Genomic DNA, 26913 nt, shown 5'->3' with positions numbered 1-26913 from the left:
AAACATGCAGCACGAACGTGACGTGTGGCTGATACGCAGGGCACGGTCTGCATGTCGTAGGTTCTCTCACTCTGTGTGTTATCTGATCCATTGCTATCTTGTGCATGTGTGTGAATGAATGTCTGTGTGTGTGTGTGTGTGTGTGTGTGTGTGTGTTGCGTCTGCCTGTGCAACAAACAGATGGTATCATAATGACATCATTGCACACTAGGGTTATGTTCTCCACGGCTCAGAGCAGGAGGAAGAAATTAGGAGATGAGTGTTTGTCGATTAATCTAAAAGAGACACAAAAAACCGAAAAACCCAGAGAGCTTTCCAAAACATTTCACTTCAGCTCGCCCAACTAAGCGCCACCCGGATATTTCACCTCGCCTGGCCTGCTGCTACAAATGTCAGCGCTCCCAGTTAACTGGACTAGAAATGATCTGCCTCTGTCTTTCTCTGCCTCTCTCTATCATGTTCTCCTTCATTAGTTAAGGGTGCCTGAGTTTCTTTTTAAGAGCATCTCTTTTTCCCCTCCTTTTCCCCCCCTTCCCTTCTCTTCTCATCTTATAGGAAGGAAACGGGGAGAAACCTGTCACCACACAGCATTAGTATGCTCTTTTCATATCTGCACCCCACACCCCTTTCTCTATTCCCTCCCCCTCCTTCTCTGTCCCTGCAAACATAAAAATAGTTTATGCCTCTGACAAGAAAATGCCTCTAATCCTGAGGTTTGTTGGAGAGCAAACAGACGCAATTGGCCACTTATTATTCTGTGTAGAATTTTCTATGTGGGGTGTTTGTGGTATCCATGGCAACAAAGTAGGGTGCACATAGCCCCCCACCCACCCACCCCCCAGTCACTGAGCAGAATGGGAGAAGAGAGGATGAAAAGAGGCGATAAAATAGCACACTTACTGAAATGCACGGGGCAAGCTATAACCTGTTAGTTGAGTATCTGGGTGTGTGCGTTCACTCTGAGTGTGTGTGTGTGTGTCAAGTTTATGATGGTATTTGCGCACCTGCCTATAGCTGTTAGCTTTTGCACAATCAGAGTTGCATTTCTTTGATTGCATTTCTGTTTGTGTGTCTGTGTGTGTGTGTAAGAACTCAAGCTATTACAGAAAAAGACACAGGTGTACATTTGTTGTAATGCATGTTTATTCACTTATAGATTCAGATGCCATTATAGTTAAAGCTTGCCTCCAGCTGGGTTGGATGGCCTCTTTGTGTGCATGCGTGTGTGTGTGTAAATGCCACAAGGAGATAATCTTTGCCATGACAAGTCCTCTTCTCAGTGTGCTCCTTCTTTTCATTGGCCTACGCAGGCCCTGCCACTCCATCTAACACCGTGGAAATCAATGAGAGCCAGTCGGAGAGGTGTGAAGATTGAGCTGCGGTCAAAATACTTTGCATGCTGAAAACTAAAGCAAATGGGAGGGGCAACAGCAAGAAGTTGAGCCACTGGTTGTGTTTGCTGAAAAGAATTTGCATTGTGATTTCATCTAGGTGAAAATATTTCACCACTTTCTGTATGCAATTACATACATATTTAACTGACTTTAATTGATGCTTCACTTCTCTCCTTTTTATGAGATCTTATGTTTTGGTTGTGGTTGATTTGTGATTGGTTGATATGTTTTTGAAACAATGTGTCGCCTTCTCTCATTTATTCTCAGACCCTGACCTCTTCCTCCTCAATTATGACCAAGTATTCTTTTATTCAGCGCCTTCACACAGGCAAACAACACATCGTTAATATGGGGTCTCTTAATCTGAGATTATACTTATAAATAGAAAGACATCTTGACTCATGTCAGAGTATCCCATTTCAAACAACTTGAAGTGTTTACTGTAACCTTTAGGATAATTTCAAAGAAAAATACTCAACCTTAATGGCAATAGCAACATCAACAAAGAGGGAAACCTGATACAGAGCATCCTGTGGATCCAAGTAGAACCAGTATACAAATGAATCCAATGTTCAAAATATGTCTTAAATCAAGCACTTCAAATTTGCGATTTTCAGTTCAAAGGTAAGTAGCACTGAGGATAAAATATTCCTTGTTCCTGTATGTTTTTTCAAAGTCGTACCAAATGGGAATAGTCTGAAGTCAGTGAAGAGAAACCATTGCTGTGTGTGAGCAGTGAGTGTGTTTTTCTTCATTTGATGAATACAGATTTGTGAACACTGGTGTTAATAATCTTATTTAATAATCTAATCTGTTGATTTTAAAGGCTCAGCAGTGGCAAATTACACTTTGGAAATCTATAGGCGAGTATGTATGAAATATGAATAAATAGATGTGATTTAGGTTGGGGCTCCTTTCTGATCTCAGTGCTGCGATTACAGAGCAGATCACATAACCTTTGAATCTGGAGTGCGACGTTGCAAAAAAAGAAAAAAAGAAAAATCAGAAGGCAGTATCGTGTTGATGTTCCCAGGTGATTTCCCCAGCTGTGTCTCTTATCCGGTAGCTGCACAGCATGTTCCCTTCGGTTTCCTGCTCTCATCCTCTCAGCATTGTAATTGAAGATTAATAGAACTACGAGCCCTGCACAAAGTGTATAGTAATAGCCTAGATTATTCAGTACCTACTTGTAATCTCTGACATTCCTCTCATGGTCGATGTTGGCTGACTGCAAAATGGGCCCGAAGTGAATGTACAAGCTTTAAGGGATAGATGTGGTGATATTGTGGAATTATATTATTGTTGATAGCTCTGATTATCAATTTTTTTCGGAAAACTACTCCAACACCACCCTGCTACTTAAATTATTCACCATACACTCAGACAGTGCCTACATTGCTGCTGGTGACCGTGTTAATCTGAAAACTGTACCGTCTATCCAAATTCAGTTCAGTTCAATTTGGTATAGGGCCTCTAGGTGCTTTATATTGTAAGGTAAACACCATACACCAATATAGAGAAAACCCCAACAATCAGACAACCCTCAAGAGCAAGCACCTGGCAACAGTGGGAAGGAAAAACTCTGGCAGAAGCATGCTCAGGGAGGCGTCTTCTCCTGTCTTCATGCCCTCACCAAAGCTGGTGAGGGCATGAAGACAGGAGAAAAGATGCACCGTTGAAGAGAGCCAGAGAATAACACATAGTGAGTAAAGTGGAGTGTGTTAAGTTCTTGGGGCTAATGGTGACAGAGCAACTGTCCCAGGATTCCAACGCAGTCTGGGCCATCAGAAAAGTCCAACAATGCCTCTTTTACTTCAGGAAACTGAAGACAGAAATGCTTCTACATAGACCAGGGGTGGGCAACTCCAGGCGTTGAGGGTCGGTGTCCTGCAGGTTTTAGATGTGTCCCTGATCCAACACAGCTCATTCAAATGGTTAAATGACATCCTCAACATGTCCTGAAGTTCTCCAGAGGCCTGGTAACGAACTAATCATGTGATTCAGGTGTGTTGACTCACGGTGAGATCTAAAACCTGCAGGAGACCAGTCCTCGAGGCCTGGAGTTGCCCACCCCTGACATAGACTGTTGGTCCATTTCTATATGCTGACACACTGTGTGGTTCTTCAGTAGTACAAAGGCAGAAGAGGAAGCCATCCAGTAGGTTGTTAAAACTGCTGGAAAGATCATCGGGACAGAGCTGCCAGATATTACAACCATCTCCACCTCCTGCTGTTTGCAGCGGTCACTGCATATCCTCATTGACTCTTCTCACAGTGCCCATCACCTGTTCTGACTGCTGCCATCACGCAAAAGGTTCAGGTCCATTAAAGCAAGAACAGCAAACAGTTTTTTACCCATATCCAGTCAAACGTCTTAATAGTTCCCCTTACAACTCCCCCTGGCATTACATTACATAACCTGCACTGTAGGTGTTATGTTCACTGTTTTAACTGTGCCATTTATTTATTACTTATTCTTAATTGTTGTTGTGTCACGGACGAGAATGCGGTGGACTCAAGAGCAGACTCAATTTGCTTAGAACTGTGTATAATTTATTGAAAAGAACAAAACGTGAACGGAACTGGGTTTAACAAAAACCATACGCAGAAAACTAAAGGAAATCCGTGGGCGGAGAAACCGGCGTAGAGCACGGGGAGACTTCTAACGGGAACTTCTGTAAACACAGGGGAGAAATGTTACTGAATGGGAAACAAACGAGTAAGGGACAAAGGTACGGAGTGCCAGTGAATAGTCTTGGGCTTACTTGGCGACCCTAGTCATTTAACGGGGAAAAGGCTGCCAGGGGTGTATTCCAAAGAGGGTCAAGAGTGGAGAGTCCGGTCCAGATTTCGAAGAGATGGAGAATACAGACTGAAGGGCAGGCTGAGGAGAAGTGGAGTATATAATCCTCGGGTTCCGAGCAGATGGGAGGACAGGATGGAGACCAAAAACAGCACTACTGGTGAGTGCGATGGGTGGAGAATCTGAAGAATACAGGAAACAAAAACATATTAACCCAAGGTCCAGATATACAGAGTCAGAGCTCAGAGGAGGCCGAGTTTACCACAGATGGTAGCAGGACGAACTGGCGAGGAGTGGCAGGCCGTGCTGGCTTAAAAACCCTCTAGGTGGAGCCCCGGAGATTGACAACAGGTGATGAGCTGGCCAACTCCACTCCCAGGGACAAATGACAGGAACCTGGACCACGCCCAACCAGACACTCCCACAGCATATGACATGTTGTGATTTTGTTTTCATCTTATGGAGATGCTATTGTGTCTCGTTGTTCTTGTCACAGTGACATAAAATGTAATTTAACTTTATTAATTGAAAAAGGTTATCTTGTATGTAAAACTACGTTGTCCAGCTGCTTAAAAACATCACCCACACAAGTCTACTTTCAGGTGTGTCAATTTTGTGTCAGACTACACATTAACTGCCTTGTCCTGCTGCCCATCAAGATGCCAAATTTTTCTGAAGAAAATAGTTTAAATACTTTTGTTCACTTTTTCATGGACAATATATCGATAAAAAATAATACCAATTTTTTCCCTTTGATTTTACACCACCTACAAAACAAGGATGTGGGCTGTCTTTTAACAGGCCTTTCAAAAAATGATTTTGACCCACCTGCAAACAGTGCATCTGGTGGCCCTAAACCCTCATTTCACCCCTGTTCTTAACCCAAAACCTCCCACTGATTAAAGCTGTGAAGTATCCTGCAACACAGGACATGAATCAATAAGTGAATTAGACTCCACTTTCAGCTTCCTCTCTAGCCAGCCGGCCCCAAAACCAGCTGCCCAGGATAATGGGCCTGGACATGGAGGAGTGGGAGTGAGAAAAGGAGGCTTGGGGACAAAGAGGCTTTAAAGATAGTGTGATATACTGCTGTGGCATATTATCACTATATACCAGTCCATATCCAACAGCCCGTGACACTGGCAGGGTGCACTTTTTTTTAAAGCTAATTCATATTTCACATTTCCTTTAAAGTAGATGAGGATACTACCAGTGAACTGTCACTATCAGAATCTTAGCAGGGTGCTGGTTTCTCACCATTCTGTTTTGATGTGGTCATTATTATTATTTTTTTTAAACTATGGAGACATCTTTTCTGCAAACCTCTTAATACTGCAGATCTTTCACGAAATCATTTGTCAAGCAAGCACTGTGGCAACAGTGTTCTGATTTTATCCCCTTTTCTCACTTCCTCCACAGAGGTATTACTGCTCATGTGCTAAACTCCATCAGCTTTCATTTAGCAGTGTTTTAACCACACTCAATGTTTTTCAAGCATCAGATACAACCTCTTACTATTCACAATCCAAACTACTCTTATTAAAATGTGTGTTACTACTGACTGAGAGTTAGAGAACAAGAGAGAAGAGAAGAAGATACCACTTTCACTCAGATAATCCTGTTCCCCAAGTCAGGTAGAATGTGGAAAGAAAATGGAAATGAAAGATGATGTGTTGTATATATTGTATAATGCTAGGATAAAAGAGAATAGAACACCATCCACTTAAATTTAAATACATGTTTTATAATACCAGCGGTCATGCATATAGGCACATTTTAATTTACTAAGTTTCATTTCAGTCGTCAGTGGGATGTAAAAATATGCAAAAAACATGTGTAGAATATCCAAATCAAATTTTTTAGGGATTTTGCCACCATTTTTTCTGCAGCAAAATGCTCACATAAATTTAAATTCAGAATTATTTCAGTGCTATTTCTCTTATAACATTATAATGTCTTATAACCTAACCTAATTGTGACCACGAATACTGAAGTCTGCTCTGCACCAATGCAATAATGTCCATCACTGTAAACTGTACCACCATACTGGAAACTTGCGTAGTCAGCATATAATATTTATCATAAACTTTAAATAACACAAAATGATGATTTAATTCGTTTTCAAAACTCTACAGCCTGAGTAATTAAATCTCATTGAAACCCAAATAAAATACAGCAGCTTTTGCTAGCAAACCAATTGTGTACCAAAATGCAAAGAACAGTTTTGTTGTGATACTAGTTGAACTTCCAAAGATTAGTCTGTTTATGGCTGGTTTGTAGTTGTGCTAGCTAGATGCTGAAGTACCACTGTGTACAGTTTTTTGACATGTGCAACATGGATGCAAGACAGGGATGAGTTGGGAAAAAGCACAAAAAAAAAAACTTGCTTTGTAGCATTTTTTATTAAACTATCGAGCAAATTTGGACTTTTTACCTATTGTACCTCTGTGTTTGTAGGACTGTATTTCCTCAATACATCAACATATTCACATTCTGTTTTCCAGACATGTGCAGGAAGCCCTTGGCCACTGTCACACCCAATTTGAAGTAAATCAGACACTAGGGGTCACAACTCCGTGAAAGGTCCTGAGGCACATGTTTTTGGGGCCTCATTGTGCTGGAGCAAACACAGCACAACTCAGATTCTCTCTCTCTCTCTCTCTCTCTCTCTCTCTCTCTCTCTCTCACTCACTCACTCACTCACACACACACACACACACACACACACACACACACACACACACACACACACACACACACACACACACACAAGGGAAGGGCAAAAAAAGTACCACATAGCAATAATTAATTATAGCAGTAGCATTTGTCTAGCTTTTGATCAGCACCATGAACAGCAACCACATTCAGGTATCAGGGGAATGGACATATTTATTTAAGCTTATACTATAAATCAAACCATCTTCTTCAGCCAGATTACTACTGAGTATGGAACAAAAGGAAGCAAACCAGCAACCACATGTGCTTATAGACTTTCTGAGAGGGTTCTGTAATAAAAAAAAAGCACGCTCAGAATTCCTCACTCAATAATTGTTTCCAGGTGGATCAGCTTCTAGATATATCACACATATACATTACAATAGGAATGTATATGCTACTGCAAAGACTAACTATACACCCATCAGAACTCCATCTTTTGGGTCTTGTGCTCAGCAAAGTCACTGACAACACGGCTCAAGTCCTCTATTGAGCACAGTTCTTTTACTTTGCTTGCTAAACATAATTCACGATGCTGCTCTGCCAGCTAACTACTCTAAAAGACACTTCCTGATAAACAAATTGTTGCATAGTTGATGTCAAAAGATCAAGGACATTTTGCACAAATGTAAGGGAGTAAGGTCAGGAAGTAATATATTTCCCAGCATGTCCCTCTGGCATCAACATTTTTCAGAAATGTGCCTATTTTACTTAATGGAGTCTAAAATGACAAATTAAATATTATGGAGCTAAAATTGAATTCATAAAGAAAATGCATACTGCATTAACAAAAAAAGGTAGGCTTTGGTGGACAAGATAGAACCATGTATTAAACATATAGTGGAATTCATAACTGTACTGTCACGCTGTCTATATTAGCATCCAAGAATCTGTTGAGGAGAAGCTTCTTTGACAGTCATTTGGTCGTGGGCCCTCCTTCCTTTAAGGCCCCTGAGGCATTGCCCTAGCTGTCCCATTGAAATAGACGTTCCATTATGAAATTACATGAGTTCTGGAGTAGCATCTTACATTAAGCTTGGGACTTTTGCAGTAAAATGTCTTTGATACTAGAATTCATTTCACACATTATATCCATTGTGGTTTGTGGTATTCTAAGTCTGAATTTGGGGGTACCACTTCATTGTAAGCTAGTTACCCTTGACATTATGACTTGTTCTATGAAAAGCAAGTACTGAGAGTTATTTTTTATTATTAGTCCTTTCACTGATATTAAAAAGATCATTTCTAAGAGAGACCTGGCCACGAGTACTTCAAGAAGAAGTTTTTTTTTTCTTTCTTTTTTTTCTGCTTTAAGATTTCATTCTAAGTCAAGCTAGGCTGTCGCTGCACATGTAATAGACAAACCAGAAATCATAATGACACTTCCATCTTTTCTATTACCTGCTAGCTTTTAGCAACATGTGCATATTTCTTCCTTAAACAACGCTAAAACAGACAGCTGGAATACTCACTCATAAAAATATTTCATCCTATAACATATCAAAATGTTTTCTGTGGTCATAAATTATTACAATAATGAACATTATTTCAACTTGTATTTTCATTGAACACAAGCATACAAAAAAACATACTGCTTCGAGTAAATTCACTTGGAAGATGTCAGATGTTGCCTGTGTCATCATCCATCCACACTTGTATAAACAATAAAATGCACACCAAGTGATAAGGTCCCTATAGATAAATTTTGAAATGTGTGTAACTGATTTTGGTTGGTTTTGCCTGATCAGATACATACGTTGATTGTAAGTGCTCCTTTAGTGGTGGAGAATACAAAAAGGGAAGGCTGGTTCCATACTGGTTACTATAGGTTTTACATCATTGTGCAAGAGTAGATCTAAACTAACCCAAATCCAAAGTCCTCTTTAGCGCAGTGAACCCAACCTACAGATTGCTACTTACACTCAACTTACTGGTTTTTAAGCTTGTTTATTATCAAGAACGCAATATAATAGCAATGGTGAAATTTCATAAAATTAGACTCTAGATCCCAAATAACAGACCTCATTTAATTTATAGGTCATAGTGTGTGGTGGGTGGGCCAGAAATTAGTTTTAATAGAAATGTATCTGTGTATTTATTAAAAACAATCCCAATATGACAATTGAGAAAAGAATAAATCAGGGCATATGTTTGAAATTAATGTAACATATCATCATTAATTCCACACTTTTGCCATTCATTCTTTTTTTCAAATCTATGATATTGATATTACCCACAATTCAGCATCACTGGTAGCAGTTTAATTCAGATTTTAGTGGAAGATGCTAAGTGGCTAAAGTAGCATGCGACTTGTAGCCTGCAACAAATTAGGCGGCTGGGTGTGGGGATCTGATAAATTCACTTTTCCTTTTTTGGTTCTATTCAGATTTGTAGTCTTCATCCCCAGCCGTCATCTGACTGATGTGACATAGCTTGAGGAAATTTCTCAAACTTCACACAGCTCCCTGTGAAGCAACTTAAGGCTTTAGAAAGCTGTGGTAAACATGAGCTGAAGTAGTCCTGTTGTACATCTAGAAAAATACTTTGATGTGTAACACTGACAGATTTCCCTTCAATGCAGTCAGCTTGATATATTGCACAGTACGGCTCTGTGCAATTTGCAATTTTTATCCAACGTTTTGAACAAACTAAAACTAAAAAATACACATAATAAATACACAATATAACTTTCTAGTGGATCCTTTGTTTTTCTGTCCATACATACTTTTGGACAGATTTAAAGAAATAATGACCCACCTAACCCCATCTTTTCTTGGCCCTGCTTGTATCGCCAGGCACATTCATTACTCATTACGTTGTCTTTGCTATAGTGCCATGTTTCTCCCTCTGTTTGGCAGCAGACAGGATGTGTTTGTGCCACGCTCCTAGCAGGGGTGTGATGTCATATCACAGTGCCATATTCTGCTGCCATGATGGTGCATCTGCTGTTGATCTTGGTTTAACTAAGGAACCCTGCGCCAAGGCAGGACTAAATTAACCAGATCATCATCACCGGTAATCACGGGAATAGTCACCATATTTGGGCAAAAATCAAATATTCCTATTTGTCAAATTTTCCAACTTAATATGACCCTGTACTGTATTTCCAGTCACGGTTAAGATGAGCAAGAAGCGTGTAAGTCATGAAAGTTGGCCCTTTTTTCCTTTTAATGGATAAATCACTAACTTTCTACAGTATATATTTCTTCTGCAGCTCCGAGCTCTGAGCCTGGGTCAGACACTGTAGGTTTCACATCACAGCAGGCAATGTAGAATGTGTAGCACATCTGCACTTTTGTTGTCTCTCATCCTGTCAGTCAGTTCATTTAATTTTTCATTCAGCTCCGACTTCACAATGACGAGACATAAAAGGCCTGGTGTGGCTGACATTTTACAGCATGCAAACTGCTGATGATATTCTTATGATCTCTAGAGCAGCAAATGCAAAACACCAGAGAAGACTGTGAAAAAATGTCGATCAGCCTGCAGCTAGTGAGCAGGTTACTCTACACTGTGTTGCTTAGTATTGAGCCGCTCAAAGCCTGATGTTTTTGAATGCATGAATTATATATGAAGAGAAATTCTTGAAGGCAAATGCACGGTGGAAAACAGCTTTTTGCCTATCATACCTGTCAGGCTTCACTTTGACTAACAATAACACACCATCTGACAGCAGGACTTACGCACATTAAACAACCATATTCCACATAAGAGAAAAGTTTTACAGCAACTTGTCAATTTTAATCATCACAAAGACAACTTATGCCTGCTGATCATCACTGCAATGCTTAGCTAACTCTTTAGCATTATATGTAATTATTATGTGACATTATTATATGTCAATCCCTTTGAAATCCGTCTTGTGGATTGCCATGCATGTTAATTTTTCTAATATAGTACTTCATATATGTAGTTTCAAATTAACAAATTTATTCTCTGAAATTTGAAAACAACATTTTTTAGTCATTTTTAAGTTTTTATTGCATTTTGATCACACAACTTATGATTTTACTTTTTATTCAACACAGATTGTACTAATGCTAGTGCTAGCAAGCTTGCATCCATAAACTGTGCTAGGGCATCTTACAAACAAGGATATCAACACGAGTAATAAAATGCAAACATGTCACTCAGTAAAGCTGAAGCACAAATTTCTTGGATAATTCTTTAGATAATTCTGTAATACTGTTCTATGAATGGTCCAAAAGGCATCAGCAGCACAGAAACGCTGGAGAGGGCCACTTAGGTTATTCAAATTAGCACTGATGAAGCCTAGCAGAGAGCACAGATGCTTGAAGATGCTCACCAAGTAGAGGTAGTGAAGGTAAATGAGTTTAAATACCTACAGTAAAGCATCCAGAGTGATAGATAGTGGACAAAAGAGGTAAAGAAGAGAGTGTAGCCAGGGTGGAGTGGGTGTTAGAAGTGATGGAAAGATAGCAGCAACCATGAAAGGGAAGATTAAAAGATGGTGCCACTTACAATGAGATGTTTATTTGGAGTGACCAGGATGGAGAGGGTTAGAAAGGAGTACATCAGAAGGACAGCTCGAGCTGAGCATTGGGACGAAGTTAGAGAGGCAAGGCTGAGATATTTTCTGGACACATGCAGAGGAGGGATACTATACAGTGGGGCAAAAAAGTATTTAGTCAGCCACCGATTGTGCAAGTTCCCCCACTTAAAATGATGACAGAGGTCAGTAATTTGCACCAGAGGTACACTTCAACTGTGAGAGACAGAATGTGAAAAAAAAATCCATGAATCCACATGGTAGGATTTGTAAATAATTTATTTGTAAATTAGGGTGGAAAATAAGTATTTGGTCACCTCAAACAAGGAAAATCTCTGGCTCTCACAGACCTGTAACGTCTTCTGTAAGAAGCTTTTCTGTCCCCCACTCGTTACCTGTATGAATGGCACCTGTTTGAACTCATCATCTGTATAAAAGACACCTGTCCACAGCCTCAAACAGTCACACTCCAAACTCCGCCATGGCCAAGACCAAAGAGCTTTCGAAGGACACCAGGAAAAGTATTGTAGACCTGCACCAGACTGGGAAGATTGAATCTACAATAGGCAAGCAGCTTGGTGTGAAAAAATCAACTGTGGGAGCAATCATCAGAAAATGGAAGACATACAAGACCACTGATAATCTCCCTCGATCTGGGGCTCCACGCAAGATCTCATCCCGTGGGGTCAAAATGATCATGAGAACGGTGAGCAAAGATCCCAGAACCACATGGGGGGACTTGGTGAATGACCTGCAGAGAGCTGGGACCAAAGTAACAAAGGTCACCATCAGTAACACACTACAACGGCAGGGAACCAAATCCCGCAGTGCCAGACGTGTTCCGCTGCTGAAGCCAGTGCATGTCCAGGCCCGTCTGAAGTTTGCCAGAGAGCACATGGATGATACAGCAGAGGATTGGGAGAATGTCATGTGGTCAGATGAAACCAAAGTAGAACTTTTTGGTATAAACTCAACTCGTCGTGTTTGGAGGAAGAAGAATACTGAGTTGCATCCCAAGAACACCATACCTACTGTGAAGCATGGGGGTGGAAACATCATGCTATGGGGCTGTTTTTCTGCCAAGGGGACAGGACGACTGATCCGTGTTAAGGACAGAATGAATGGGGCCATGTATCGTGAGATTTTGAGCCAAAACCTCCTTCCATCAGTGAGAACTTTGAAGATGAAACGAGGCTGGGTCTTCCAACATGACAATGATCCAAAACACACCGCCCGGGCAACAAAGGAGTGGCTCCGTAAGAAGCATTCGAAAGTCCTGGAGTGGCCTAGCCAGTCTCCAGACCTCAACCCCATAGAAAATCTGTGGCGGGAGTTGAAAGTCAGTGTTGCTCGGCGACAGCCCCAAAGCATCACTGCTCTCGAGAAGATCTGCATGGAGGAATGGGCCAAAATACCAACTACTGTGTGTGCAAACCTGGTAAAGACCTATAGTAAACGTTTGACCTCTGTTATTGCCAACAAAGGTTATGTTACAAAGTATTGAGTTGTATTTTTGTTATTGACCAAATACTTATTTTCCACCCTGATTTACGAATAAATTCTTTACAAATCCTACCATGTGGATTCATGGATTTTTTTTTCACATTCTGTCTCTCACAGTTGAAGTGTACCTCTGGTGCAAATTACTGACCTCTGTCATCATTTTAGGTGGGGGAACTTGCACAATCGGTGGCTGACTAAATACTTTTTTGCCCCACTGTATATTGGGCAAAAAATGGGAAAAAGGAGGATATGCAGGGGGCTGGTGTGACAGAAGCAGAGATAGGTTGAGATGGAGGCAGATGGTGAAGCGAGGAGCTCACAGAAGGAAAAAAAAAGTACCCAAATCACAACAGAAATGTCTACGTTTATACAAGAAGCAACTGGTTGTGGTTGTTGCAGGTGACTATCAGCTACTGCTAGAAAATTCATGCTCAATGAAATCAAAACTACAGATCCTGTAATGTGGCTCATGGTTCCCCTAATAGTTACAGAGAGATATTTTGTGACAATCCACTATGTTATATCTATTTTCTGAAGCCTTTTGATCAAAAACATGATAAAAACAGTCAGAGGAACAATGTTTGAACCATGAAATGTAATTGTTCTCTTGACTATAGATCCGTCGGGCCCCATTCATTCAGAATTATCTGGTGTGTTTTAGTTGCACTTTAGACAGTGGCTTAAGTGGCTTCAGCAACAGTCACTAGACAAGTCAGTGTGTGCGACACGTGTTTGAGGAGGATGATGTAACTAGGCATATCAGTTTTATCTAGTCTTAAGGGGATAATGACTCAAATGATGGAGAGTAAAATTATAGACCAGGCAAAATGCCAGCATCCTTGATATAATGTGAAATACCAGCTGAAAATACAGTTAGAAGCATATCAAGGTAATATCAAATTTTATTTCTTCATGCAACATCAGATGTTTTTAAGGGCATACAGTTGTGGTCAAACGTTTACAAGCACTTATCAAGAGTATGAATGTCAAGGTCATTTTGGCCATTACATTATTTCAGTTTGGAATGATGGAACAGTAAATTAATCTTTAATTTCTTTAAAAATAAGAGATGGTGTGCACAGGTTTGAATTTATTTCTGATTTTCTCTAATTCACACAATCAGAAGTGTACTCACATGCTCGAATATATTAAAATCTTCCTTCACAAGTTGCACCACAACCAGACACTTTGGTAGCCATCAATACGCTTGTTTCCTAGCACGGAAGCAGATTTGAGGGACATTCCATAAATTTTCAAAAGGGTTGATGGGCTCTGTCATTTTATAAGCTGCTGAATCATGCTTTATCCATTCCAAAAATACATTTTGATGGGTGTTTAGCATCATTGTCAATATTGGTCAGAATTTAATCCTATACACAAAAATAATATGATTGGGGTTTTTTTTATGTCATAGTGGCTTTACAAGCATGTTTCCTTTTTCATGTCTCTTCAGTCTGAGCCTGAAGAAACTGAAGAATTTCTTTTGATGAGTGATGTGTTATGAACCGGCTTAAATGGAGGTGAGCAGACTAAAAAGGTAAATACAAACAGGAACAACGGGGAAACCTTGATAAGGTCATTATTTAGACACACAGAGTACATATATTGCAATGAGGGGATTGTGGGAATCAGCAGGAGAGGAGTGGTCTGAGTCAGGAGGAGGATAGAATTAGTCTGGGCTGAATTTGTAGAGAATTTTCCACAAGATGTGAGTGAAAACAGACCCAGGGTGATTACGTGAGCTTGGAGGTTATCCTGGTAAGGAGGAGGTAAGGTGAGCCACCGGTCTCTATTAGCGTGAATACAGGAGCTGTCGGCGGGTGAGTAGACAGGTGAGCTGTGGGGTTAGTATCCGATTATGATCCAGTGAGCGGATGATCAGCACTTAATGGAAGAAGGTAGATATTGTAACCTGGGAAATACTCCTGTAATATAATTATAAACAGCCTGTGACATCATGTTTCTCTTACTAGAAACCTGTGTCCAGAGGAACAATCAGTTTTTTGAGGCTAAAGAGTTGTTAGATGGTGAAATGCTCAGTGACACTGAAACTGACCACTTTTGCGAGTACTGGTTACATGAATTAGTACAACTTCACACAAATTCTCAGAAGCCCTAAATGCTTGTTGTTGTTTGCATTTTAACAAGGAGAAAACCATCCCTCAGCTTCCAGGAAGGCAAAGTGGCATAGAAAAGATTCAGACAAATATTTCTGTACATCCTTTCAAAACGGCTGAATGAACAGTTTGTCAGAAACAGTTGCAGGTTAGTTTCAACATTTACACATGTGACATTTATATTTTAACAATCAACAATCATGTTACTTTATCACACCCTTAATAGTCGTAATAATCGTATTCATTATATTCAACAATCATATTTAGAAGATGCCTGAAATGTGGGCACTCGTGTAATTAAAACAAATGAACTTAAATCAATAATGTCATGTCTAGTTTTTTCCTTAGTGGAGAATTGTAATATAAGGAATGACAGAACTGTCAGCTACCATCACTCCGCTGCAAACCTTTTAACTCTTAAGTATCAGAAACGTATGTGGCGACATCTGGATTTGTGAGACTACAGATTTCATTTTAATCATTTCAATTAAAGTGTATCATGTTTGATACATGTGTTTTTCAGATTTCTACATCATCACTGGAATTTTTTTTCCTTGAACTAAATTGCACAGTACATTTTTTCAGCAATAAATAAAAGAGTAGTTTTTGAAAGTTGTTTCTGAAAGAGCATGTTAATAGATTAAAACTGGTAGCTAGATACTACTACTGGCATGTAATTTCAGAAGCTAACATGCCATGGTGGTCAAGCTGAGTCCACAGGTGAACACTTGGAGGATCAGGTCTCCAGTTTTCCTTCATATTCTTCATATATTTGTGTTAGATATTTTAGGGGGTGAATACAGAGGCTAAGTGACTGTGAACAATCCCCAAAACTTCTTAAAAAGGCCTCCTTAGCAGTGCAAACACGAGGGCAGAGAAATCATTGTAGCCACCCTGTGTGCAACAAATGCATTTTACCATCTTTAGGCAATATGAGGAGAAAACTACACTGACAAGTAGCAGGAAATCTGAAGCTCTTTGTGTTTTTTAATGGAACTTTGTAGATGTGAACTTTTCTTAAAGATTAGTGTTTTCATTGGAGATAGAGAGACTTGTAAGTGAATATCAGACAGGATTGTTGTTTCATTGTTAGTCTTTTCAAGAGATTTTTTTCTACTATAGGTAATGTAATATTGATTGTGTAGGGTTATATTGACAGTAGTGTTGCCATGAAATAAAATGTAACATCAAAGTGAAATCTATTTTTTGCTGTAGTTCCATAGGCTCTTATGGGGCCCACACAGCCCATGTATCTTTCAAACTGATTTCTTCCTCTTGCTTTCTTTCTAAGCTATTTTCTTTCTACGTGTGGTTGTATAAATATTGGCACACATCATATTGTTAGTGTGAATGTGTTTGCACACTATTTTCTGAGACCATGTTAATGTATTGTGCTCTTTGTGTGCAATTATGAAACTTCTTAATAATTCTTTCATATATCTGTATTTATGCACATTAGAGCAGTATGTACACACGCTTTGTGTGTGAAAGCACACTTGAGTGTAATATTGTTCATTTATCTCTCCCTGGGTAGTGTCTTTTTGTGTGCTTATGCATTAGTTCATTTGTGATTGGATGCTTTGTAAGTTTGAATGCACAGTATTTATGTGACATACATCTGTGTGCTTCTTATTTGTGTTCTTTGTATTTTTTGCGTTCCTTTTTTCTTTGCAAAGGCACGTCAGTGATGTGTGTGCGAGTTACCAGTTCACACACTCCTCGTGTGAGTTGTGCATGTGTAGCTCTCTTTCTGTATTCTGTCTGGTAGTTATCTTGCCAGTCTTGTTGATGGTTTAGAGGAGGTTCCAGTGCTGCTGGCAGTTTCTCTGTCAGTCCTTCCACATGCAGCCGCCACCCCTATTAACACTTCCATTAATACTGCATCACAGATGGAAATCATCCTCTCACCCCACAGATGCTTTTAGATTTTGATGAGCGTTTTTTTTATTTATTCAACTCCCAGGGAGAGAAGAGCAGCAGAACAACTAGTTTTATTGATGGCAGAGAAAATCTGCCGCTGCTTTCCTTCCAGTGTTGCTCTTCCTCTCACTTTTTCTGCAGCACACATGTTCAGTTTGGAGTGAAGCTTCATTTTCCAGCCTGCTTAGGAAGAAAACCAGGTTGAATACATAGAAAGAAAGAGGGGCAGAAGAGAAGAAAACCTAGTGGTTTGGTGGACAATTAAAAAAAGCTGAGGGGCATTTAGAGGAATAAAACAAGTATATTAATCTCATTTGGATGCAGGCCCTTCAGCTCCTTAAACTTTCAATCTCCGGTTGCGATCACTACACGCACCCTTGACAGACATGAAACGTGACGCGTGGAATACAGAGTGGTTCTCTATGTTGAAATTAGCACACAATATATAGCCAAGAACAGTGCGTGTATGCAGACACGACAACATGTAATGCATGCGCAAATCATCCACCAGCACACACCACTTTACTCACAGTCACACACTTCTGTGCACATACATCCTGATTCCATTACCCGGTAACAGCTTGTCGCTCTCAAACACTCATATCAACATTCATTCTCACATATACCTCCCCCTCTCAGATAATCACTTGAATGCACAAACATACATGCATTCACACATAAACAGATACAAATTCCCCTGCAATCTCACAATGGTGTATAGAAATCACAAACATAAACTATTCAAACACGAGGCAAAAGCATTCTTATAGATCCACTAAAATGCACATATTTAATGCCCATCTCCAACATAGGGGAGGCACACGCTGGCACGTTACTTTACTGAACGTTCAAACACATCTGCACAAACAGAGACACACATTGTGCTAAATGATTTGTTTCCTCCTCATCTCTGATGCTTATGAATAATACAAGAATCTCAGGGGAACTTTTTGCTTCACATAAATAAGAATTTAGATAGAAAATTGCATTATTAATCTGCAGCTTCTGGCTTGGCTTTTCCTGTAAAGAATTCATACAGTGCTGCAAGCTTACAGCCTTGCAGAGCCAACAAGTGGCTCTGAGTAATTAGGTTTACCTGCACAAAATATGTTTTGGCCTTATTTTAAAAAAACACAATGCTCCAAAAAAGCTTTTTATACAGGGAGTGCAGAATTATTAGGCAAATGAGTATTTTGTCCACATCATCCTCTGCATGCATGTTGTCTTACTCCAAGCTGTATAGGCTCTAAAGCCTACTACCAATTAAGCATATTAGGTGATGTGCAACTCTGTAATGAGAAGGGGTGTGGTCTAATGACATCAACACCCTATATCAGGTGTGCATAATTATTAGGCAACGTCCTTTCCTTTGGCAAAATGGGTCAAAAGAAGGACTTGACAGGCTCAGAAAAGTCAAAAATAGTGAGATATCTTGCAGAGGGATGCAGCAGTCTCAAAATTGCAAAGCTTCTGAAGCGTGATCATCGAACAATCAAGCGTTTCATTCAAAATAGTCAACAGGGTCGCAAGAAGCGTGTGGAAAAACCAAGGCCAAAATAACTGCCCATGAACTGAGAAAAGTCAAGCGTGCAGCTGCCAAGATGCCACTTGCCACCAGTTTGGCCATATTTCAGAGCTGCAACATCACTGGAGTGCCCAAAAGCACAAGGTGTGCAATACTCAGAGACATGGCCAAGGTAAGAAAGGCTGAAAGACGACCACCACTGAACAAGACACACAAGCTAAAACGTCAAGACTGGGCCAAGAAATATCTCAAGACTGATTTTTCTAAGGTTTTATGGACTGATGAAATGAGAGTGAGTCTTGATGGGCCAGATGGATGGGCCCGTGGCTGGATTGGTAAAGGGCAGAGAGCTCCAGTCCGACTCAGACGCCAGCAAGGTGGAGGTGGAGTACTGGTTTGGGCTGGTATCATCAAAGATGAGCTTGTGGGGCCTTTTCGGGTTGAGGATGGAGTCAAGCTCAACTCCCAGTCCTACTGCCAGTTTCTGGAAGACACCTTCTTCAAGCAGTGGTACAGGAAGAAGTCTGCATCCTTCAAGAAAAACATGGTTTTCATGCAGGACAATGCTCCATCACACGCGTCCAAATACTCCACAGCGTGGCTGGCAAGAAAGGGTATAAAAGAAGAAAAACTAATGACATGGCCTCCTTGTTCACCTGATCTGAACCCCATTGAGAACCTGTGGTCCATCATCAAATGTGAGATTTACAAGGAGGGAAAACAGTACACCTCTCTGAACAGTGTCTGGGAGGCTGTGGTTGCTGCTGCACGCAATGTTGATGGTGAACAGATCAAAACACTGACAGAATCCATGGATGGCAGGCTTTTGAGTGTCCTTGCAAAGAAAGGTGGCTATATTGGTCGCTGATTTGTTTTCGTTTTGTTTTTGAATGTCAGAAATGTATATTTGTCAATGTGGAGATGTTATATTGGTTTCACTGGTAAAAATAAATAATTGAAATGGGTATATATTTGTTTTTTGTTAAGTTGCCTAATAATTATGCACAGTAATAGTCACCTGCACACACAGATATCCCCCTAAAATAGCTAAAACTAAAAACAAACTAAAAACTACTTCCAAAACATTCAGCTTTGATATTAATGAGTTTTTTGGGTTCATTGAGAACATGGTTGTTGTTCAATAATAAAATTATTCCTCAGAAATACAACTTGCCTAATAATTCTGCACTCCCTGTATGACTAATGAAAGTTCATGTTTCACAAGTATTCCTATTGACATGCAGTCCATCAAAGGTTTTCTATCAGTTTCAGATTTAGTGCAAAAAACTACACATCCTTGAATGCCCACTTGAGGATGGACTGCCATGTTTACAGCACAAATAGACATGTTTACTGCCTGCTTAATAAACAAAGTATCGTTAGTGTCTATAACTAATGTTTCTTACTTCTTTGTGAAGAGAGGAATTAGTGTTTTTGGGGCAAGACTGCTTTGACTGACAGGTGTATGACAGTATTTTATGTCTACATTACCTGGCACTATCTGTGTAGTTCTTTCTTTTGAATGCAGCTTGGAAACAAAGCTTGGTAGCGTCAACTGATGACAATAGACAATTCAGGCTTCAGAACAGGACTTCACAAACCAATGATCCAGCATTTATAAAGTGCTTCTCTAGTCATCTTAACCCACTTATTGTACTTATTGTTCATCAAACTATTACAGGGTAGGTCCATCTATGGTTCAACCATATAGAAAAAGCCTCTCTATTTGGTTCCTGCAACCACCTTTTAAAATCTAATTTTCAAATGTTGATACTCAAAGCAACGTTGTGCAACTTTTGATTTACTCTGATACTTGGAATACAGACATTGATGCCTCTCTCAGTAATGTCTTATTGCTTTTAATGCCTGTGGTGGTGAAAAGCAGATCGCATATACTGTTGGAGACACATCAGTGCCTTGTGATGCTCAGTAGCGGGGGCAGATCAGAGGAACCTGGGTGTAAGGACCACAGAGGATTAGTGGGAGGATTCCTGGAAGTATACCAAAAATATAACAATCCTATTGCAAATAGTCCATCATCTCATCTTTGTGCCTTAAATATAACACTTAAATACTAGTAGTATTATATGTTTTTATGTTACTGCAAAAGCAAAATCTGATGAGACTGTTTTGTACAAAAAGCAAGACTTGTTGATAACTTAGCTTAAATGTTATTTCCTTGTATGCTTCTCTGTGTACATTACATATCCACCAAAGAACATTGCTTAATGTCTTCACATTCTATGCAAGGAAAAATTTTGTCTCTTGAGTGGATTCACTGCAAGGCGTCCATGTACTTAAGCTGCTATAGTGCTATAGGATTAGGGATGGGTATCGTTTAGGTTTTATCCGATACCAGTACCAAACCGGTACTTTTGAAATGGTGCCGGTGCTTAAACGGTGCTTGAACCGGTGCTTAAAGAATGGAGAACACAAAATTGGTCCAACAACCTCTCATGTTCAGCTGTTTTTTTGTAAAAAGATAACAATGTTAGCCTTTTCTGCAGCTATAGGGGATTTATGGCATCACTCTTGGCTGGAAGCAGTGCTTAATCAATGGAAAAAACACAAACTTTGTCCAAAAACCTCTCATGTTTAGCTGTTTTCCACTTTTTCTTTGGTCATTTTAGCCTTTTTGGCCAGTGTGAAGGGAGTATCTGCCATCAAACAAGAAGACAGCCACATGTAACTACGACGGTGTTTGCTAGTTCACCTTATATGCATTAATGTAATAACGTGGTGAGCCTCCTCAACGTAAATTACACACGAACAACATTAAGCTACTCACACAGAGAAGAACGGCTGCTGCTGCCATCATCATCCGTCATCATTTCTGCTACACTGACAGGGCTAGGGGCCAGGACTGTCCTCTTCGGGTTCTTGGGGGATGTTGCTAACTCCGGGTCCGATAACAGGCACCACAGCTGCAGCAGATGTACTCGATGTGAGGTCTCGCAGTAAGCTATCAAATACGGCGCATTTCTCAGCTTTTAACAAAATGCTATACGTTGCCAGGTGTTTCATCAGATTTGAGGAGTTACCTCCTTTGCACAATATCACCTTAAAGCACTTGTTGCAGGCTGCTGAGTTTGCATCTTTTGCTATGAAGTACAGCCAGACTTTTGATTGCTTTTCCTTGGGCATTTTTAATCTGTAGCTCTGCTCTAAAAGAACGTACGTGCCTGGGCCCGCCCACTACGCTTGCAAAGGTAAAATGATTGGCTGGAATCCAAAGTGTATGACATCTCAGGGAAAAAAAAGCACTGAAATAAAGCACCAAAATGTGCGCTGCTTTTCGGTCTGGTTACTACCGTTTATGTCAGAACCGGTGCCATAATGGCACCGGATACCGGTACCCATCCCTATATAGGATGAAAAAAAAAAGCAAATTCCTTTACTGGTGTTACATATTTTCAAACCACTAATTTAATAAGAAGTGGCAAAATTCATTTTCATAGAGTTTGTATAAGAATTTTTCAGATTCTTAAGTTCAACCATTGTATTTGCTATGATTATTGAGTTAAAATAATCTTCAGCAGCTGACCGATGTGCTTATAGAATGTTAATTATTTCTTTTCTCTAGTTTTTACACTTAAACTATAAGATAAGATTATGGGAGAGGATGATGGGAGAGGCGTGAGTTTCTCAAAATGGGCTCATTGAGTGCAGCATGGATAAGATCTTGGAGAGGCTACGGCTGCTGTGAATACTCAGAATAAGATCTCTGACTGCAGACTGGATACATCTCGGAAGGGCTAGCTCGGAATAACATCTCTGGGCGCAAATTGGATGACATCTCGGGGAGTCACACTGCCATGAGTTCTCAGAAATCGGCTCCTTGAGCACAAGAAATGACAACATCACAGAACGCAAGTATGGTGAAGCTCGCGGCTCTCCAACGGGAGATTGAGAGACCAGTGTTGGACTGTAGAACTGCTTTGAAATTCATATGAGCTGTTCGCACTAAAGTGAAAACCACCATCACTTATGCGGATACCCCTTTGAGACCGCAGCTTTGGCGCCAGCTGCAAGCACTTTTTCTATGATTAAGTGGTTTCTATCTAACATTCACAATCCAATGTGATAGGACTCAGACTGGATAGAGTCCTATTGTACTTTTCCTCTACAGGAAAAGGTCTATGTACAGTAAAACAAAATCATCCAAAGAATTTGAAGGTTCAACATATTTTCAAGTGGGTTGATCTGTTATGAAAGTTGGAACTCAATTCATGATACCAATGTTTATTATGCTGCAGGTTTTTATACTACAAAGCTCATTTTATGTTGATAGAACCCCGGCTCTGTTAATTTAATGCATAAAATGAATATTACAGTCCTTTTTGGGATGTGTTTGCTACTGTAAAATGTAATAACACCCATCATTTTAAAGAATTCACTGTCTGACTCTTTTCCTCAGTCCTGGAATCCGTCTTCTAACTTTACCATTTGAGAATTCTTTCATAATGCCACACCACAATAATACAGATACACAGCTGGCTGACAAAAATCATTTTTGTCATCTTTCTAATACAGTTCATTAAAGCGTTCTAGTGTCAGCAGCGTCACAAGATGTGGCACTGAGCTGTGCATTCATTGGTTTAGGAAAAAGAATTATATAATTATATCTACAAACTCTGTTTACTGTATCTTTTACATTTTATGTTAAGATTTCTGTTTAGCTGATGACGACTTCTACATAACAGCCGTCAAACTGATATTATGCAGTTACACATATGATGGGGGCAATCGTGGCTCAAGAGTTGGTAGTTCATCTTGTAATCGGAAGGTTGCTGGTTTGAGCCCCGGCTCCAACAGTCTCGGGTCATTCTGTCCTTGGGCAAGACACTTCACCCGTTACCTACTGGTGGTGGTCAGAGGGCCCAGTGTCCGGCAGCCTCATCAGTGTGCCCCAGGGCAGCTGTGGCTACAATGTAGCTTGCCATCACCAGTGTGTGAATGTGTGTGTGAATGGGTGGATGACTGAATGTAGTGTAAAGCGCTATACAAATACAGGCCATTTACCATACAATATTGTTTTCCATATAGTTAGCTTTTTTGCGACATCAGCATGGCGTTTTGTTGCCCTTTACTGGTGTAGTTAAGATACTCAAGATCTGGTTTTTAATAATGATCGATTTTTAGGTGGGACGGTTTAAAAAGGTTTTCAACAAGCTTTCCTGCCGTTGCTTTTCAGTTTCTCTGTGCATTTCCCAAAACGGTTCTTAAGAGCGAAGACATGCTGTTAATAGCTTCTTAAGCCGGGCTGTCAAAGTGTTGACATTAATAATTCATTTTAAAATAAACAATACTGTATATCAGTGTAAGACGCACTATAGATTAGAAATATATATAGATTAAAAGAAATGCACAGATGTTGTGCCTGTGTTTTTATAGAACATATGGCAGTGTTTCTGCAAAATTAATAAAAATTACTTTCCACATGAACTTGATCACAGTTTTAGTGAAGCATGTCACAGCTCGCAAGTTTAGTCTTTGTTACAATCACACCCTTACCACTCTCATCAACATATCTAGGTATCTTTTTTTTTTTTTATAAATAATTGATTAGGCAGCAGCTGCACCACTTGCCTTAATGCACAGAACAACGTTCTAAGTTTGGATAAGCACATGTACTTCCTGCTTCCTGCAGGGACTCATCCTACACATAGACACAGGATTGCTGGTGAGCCTGGTGATGCTAGAGTTGTGTTTATGACTGATGGCATGTAGCATATTGATAGACCATTTGTCTGAAAAAAGGGGGAAGATGAAAAAAAGCCAGTATGAATTAAGGAGACCTCTTAATTCTTTCATTGCACTAATCATGGGCCTGCATTATGAAACAAGTTCAGCATACTGAAACAGTCCCACAGAGGTGGGTATCAGCTCAATAACTCCACCCAGACTAAGACACACGGTGTTTGCAGGATGACAAATTGTATGTAAGCTATAGTATTAAGAAGTTCTCCATGAAAGTGTGTGAACTTTGAGTGGTAAAAGCATTGCATAAAATCCAAATACTGGCCAGAAACAAAAGCCTGAGAAAATACTTGCGTCACTTATAATTACAGCTCCGTATATAAATATACATAAAACACAAAAGAAGACATGAGCCTCCTTTCTAACACTGAAAACCCAGGGTCAACTCTGACGTTACCTCCCCAAGCCCCAAACCTGGCTTCATAAAGGCCTTTGAGCTGAGCTTTGTGGCCCTGGTTAGTCCCATGGTTTGGACTGTGTGTTCTCTGAATATCCGAATACATACATATATATGCTACCTATGTATGGTGTTAATGTAATTCATGCTCCAACGCAATCTCTCACATTGAAAAATGTGAATTCAATTGGTATACGACAGGAAGAGTATAGGAAATGTGTGAAAAATTGCACTTCAAGTGTAAAGAAATAGTTTTCGCTTTAATAAAAACATCTTTTAATTGGCTGCTGATTCTTTTTCTCTCTTTCCTCCTTTATTTCTTTCTGTCTTGCTTTTTGTAAATTCCAGCTTTTGTTCCATCTTGTAAATGAGATCAGAAGTAGAAAATGTACTCTCATGCCACTTCTGTATAGGTATAACACGCATTTCCATGGTCTTGCCCCTCTGGCAGCATAATAAAGAAGGTGTCAGAGAATAAGACCATCTCCATTTATATGTCTCACATGAGTGCTGTCACCTTTTTACGAGTAACTGTCCAGTTCAGGCATAAAATGATACTGCCTTGCTAGGCGCAGAGACTTGCACATACTCAAACACACTCTTACAGAAAGAGATGCTGTGGCTTCGATATGACACAATAAAGCTCACGATACCGTGATGAAGGAATCGTGGAAATGCATACTTTGTTATTTTCTCGTCTTTAAAGAACTTTTGCAGTTGCCATCACTTCTTTTGCTTTTGTTGCCTGATTTTAACAGGAGGTGACTCAAACATCAGTACCTTCAGCCTGAAAAGACAATACTGTAACAAAAAATCCTTGTTGAACACATGAGAAAGGAAACATAGTGTATAGCCAAAGTTTTATTTGATATTAAACAAATCTTTTATCTTTGCCCAAATGTAAAAAATCTTATTAATTTCAATTAAAATTAAATGTAATTTTTAGTTTATTTTTAAAGTTACAAGTGTGATTTCCTTTGGCATAAAAATGTATGTGACTCAAATTGTTGAGCTGGCTGAGTGTACTGCTGAGTGTTCATTAACTAAAGAAGCATATTCAGCAGAGTAGCAATCACTTTTCAGCAATCATTTTCTGAACGTTAAAAATCTCAAGAGATCCTTTTTTGGTAGTTTGAAGAGAACATACATGACAGAGGTGCTGTGTGTCTTTACAGGATGGAAAATGGACCGTTACTTAAATATAATACTTTCCTGCTCTAACTGAGCATTCGCAGCACTTTTAACTGCAAGCCACATTTACACATCACTATATTCTATGCCTTTAAGCAGTTTCTAACTATCAGGCACATGCTCACACTCCACTGGACACTTTGGGAACAATTTAAGGGTCAGTATCCTGCCTAAGAATGCTTTGGTTTGTGCCCGGAGGGGTTGGGGATTGAACAACCAACCTTCCAATCGCAAGACAGCCTGCACCTCAGAGCCGTATGTTTTTCTCTTTTTTGTTTTACAGACAGATTATTACACACATATGGGCTACAAAGCATCAGTTAGAGTTCTGCACAGGTCTAGTTTGCAAACCTGTATATGCATGCACACTGGCTCAGTGTGAAAACAGACCTATTACCTGCAGTAATTTTCAAGTAAAGTCCTGACCCACTTAAAGAGCCATTTGTAATTTTAGAGACTACACAGTCACTGCCTTTAAAGTGCTGTACTGGTCTCTTGTGCTGTCGGTAAAACAAATATCTTATAATAGCATTCTGCTTAAAATAAATGAATAAATAAATAAAAGGAATGCATTTAATAAATGAGGCTGCGTCTTAAGGTCAGCTAATAGGACTTTATGGGTTCATAACAGTCTCTCTCTTTTTTTTTTGTTCGCACACACTGTCAAATTATGTTTAGTAAACTACAAAACTACAAAAGAAACAGTAATATAGCCACAACTATAGTAGAGAATGCTATGGTTATTGTGTGGATACGTCTATCTTTTAGATACAGTCTGTTAGATCCAAATATAGATGAGAAGATATTTAGATATTACTATTGTTAGTGTGTGTGTGTGTGTGTGTGTGTGTGTGTGTGTGTGTGTGTGTGTGTGTGTGTGTGTGTGTGTGCGTGCGTGCGTGTGTGTGTGTGTGTGTGTGTGTGAAACAGCGTGTGTTCAGGGTGGGGGTGGGGTTTTCCACTCACAGATCGTAGTGTTCCTTAAGCGACACAAAGCCCTTGGCAGGTGCTCCCTCCCTGGCTTTGTCTCTTGTGCTGTCTGCTGTTTATTTGTTCAACTCTTAGAAAGAAAGAAAGT

The 26913-nt window shown here is 39.8% G+C and overlaps 1 protein-coding gene and 1 long non-coding RNA gene across 8 annotated transcripts in view; one reads left to right on the top strand and one right to left on the bottom strand.

Moving 5' to 3' along the window:
- Positions 1-26913, top strand: part of myt1b (myelin transcription factor 1b) — a 138783-nt gene that overhangs the window by 41903 nt on the left and 69967 nt on the right. The gene's annotated exons all lie outside the window — the stretch shown is intronic.
- Positions 3896-4622, bottom strand: LOC147305405 (uncharacterized). Its single transcript, XR_015126669.1, has 3 exons — positions 4460-4622; positions 4160-4379; positions 3896-4069 (listed from the first exon to the last, which is right to left on the bottom strand). It is a non-coding gene; the product is annotated as an uncharacterized LOC147305405 (long non-coding RNA).

Source organism: Aulonocara sp. 'chitande type north' Nkhata Bay, linkage group LG20, assembly GCF_057382095.1.
Source record: "Aulonocara sp. 'chitande type north' Nkhata Bay isolate Kocher_YH1m ecotype deep benthic linkage group LG20, A_spYH_male_GT1.1, whole genome shotgun sequence".
NCBI classification, from domain to species: domain Eukaryota; kingdom Metazoa; phylum Chordata; class Actinopteri; order Cichliformes; family Cichlidae; genus Aulonocara; species Aulonocara sp. 'chitande type north' Nkhata Bay.
The sequence above is the reverse complement of the archived record's forward strand: the minus strand, read 5'-3'. Positions and strand labels throughout refer to the sequence as shown.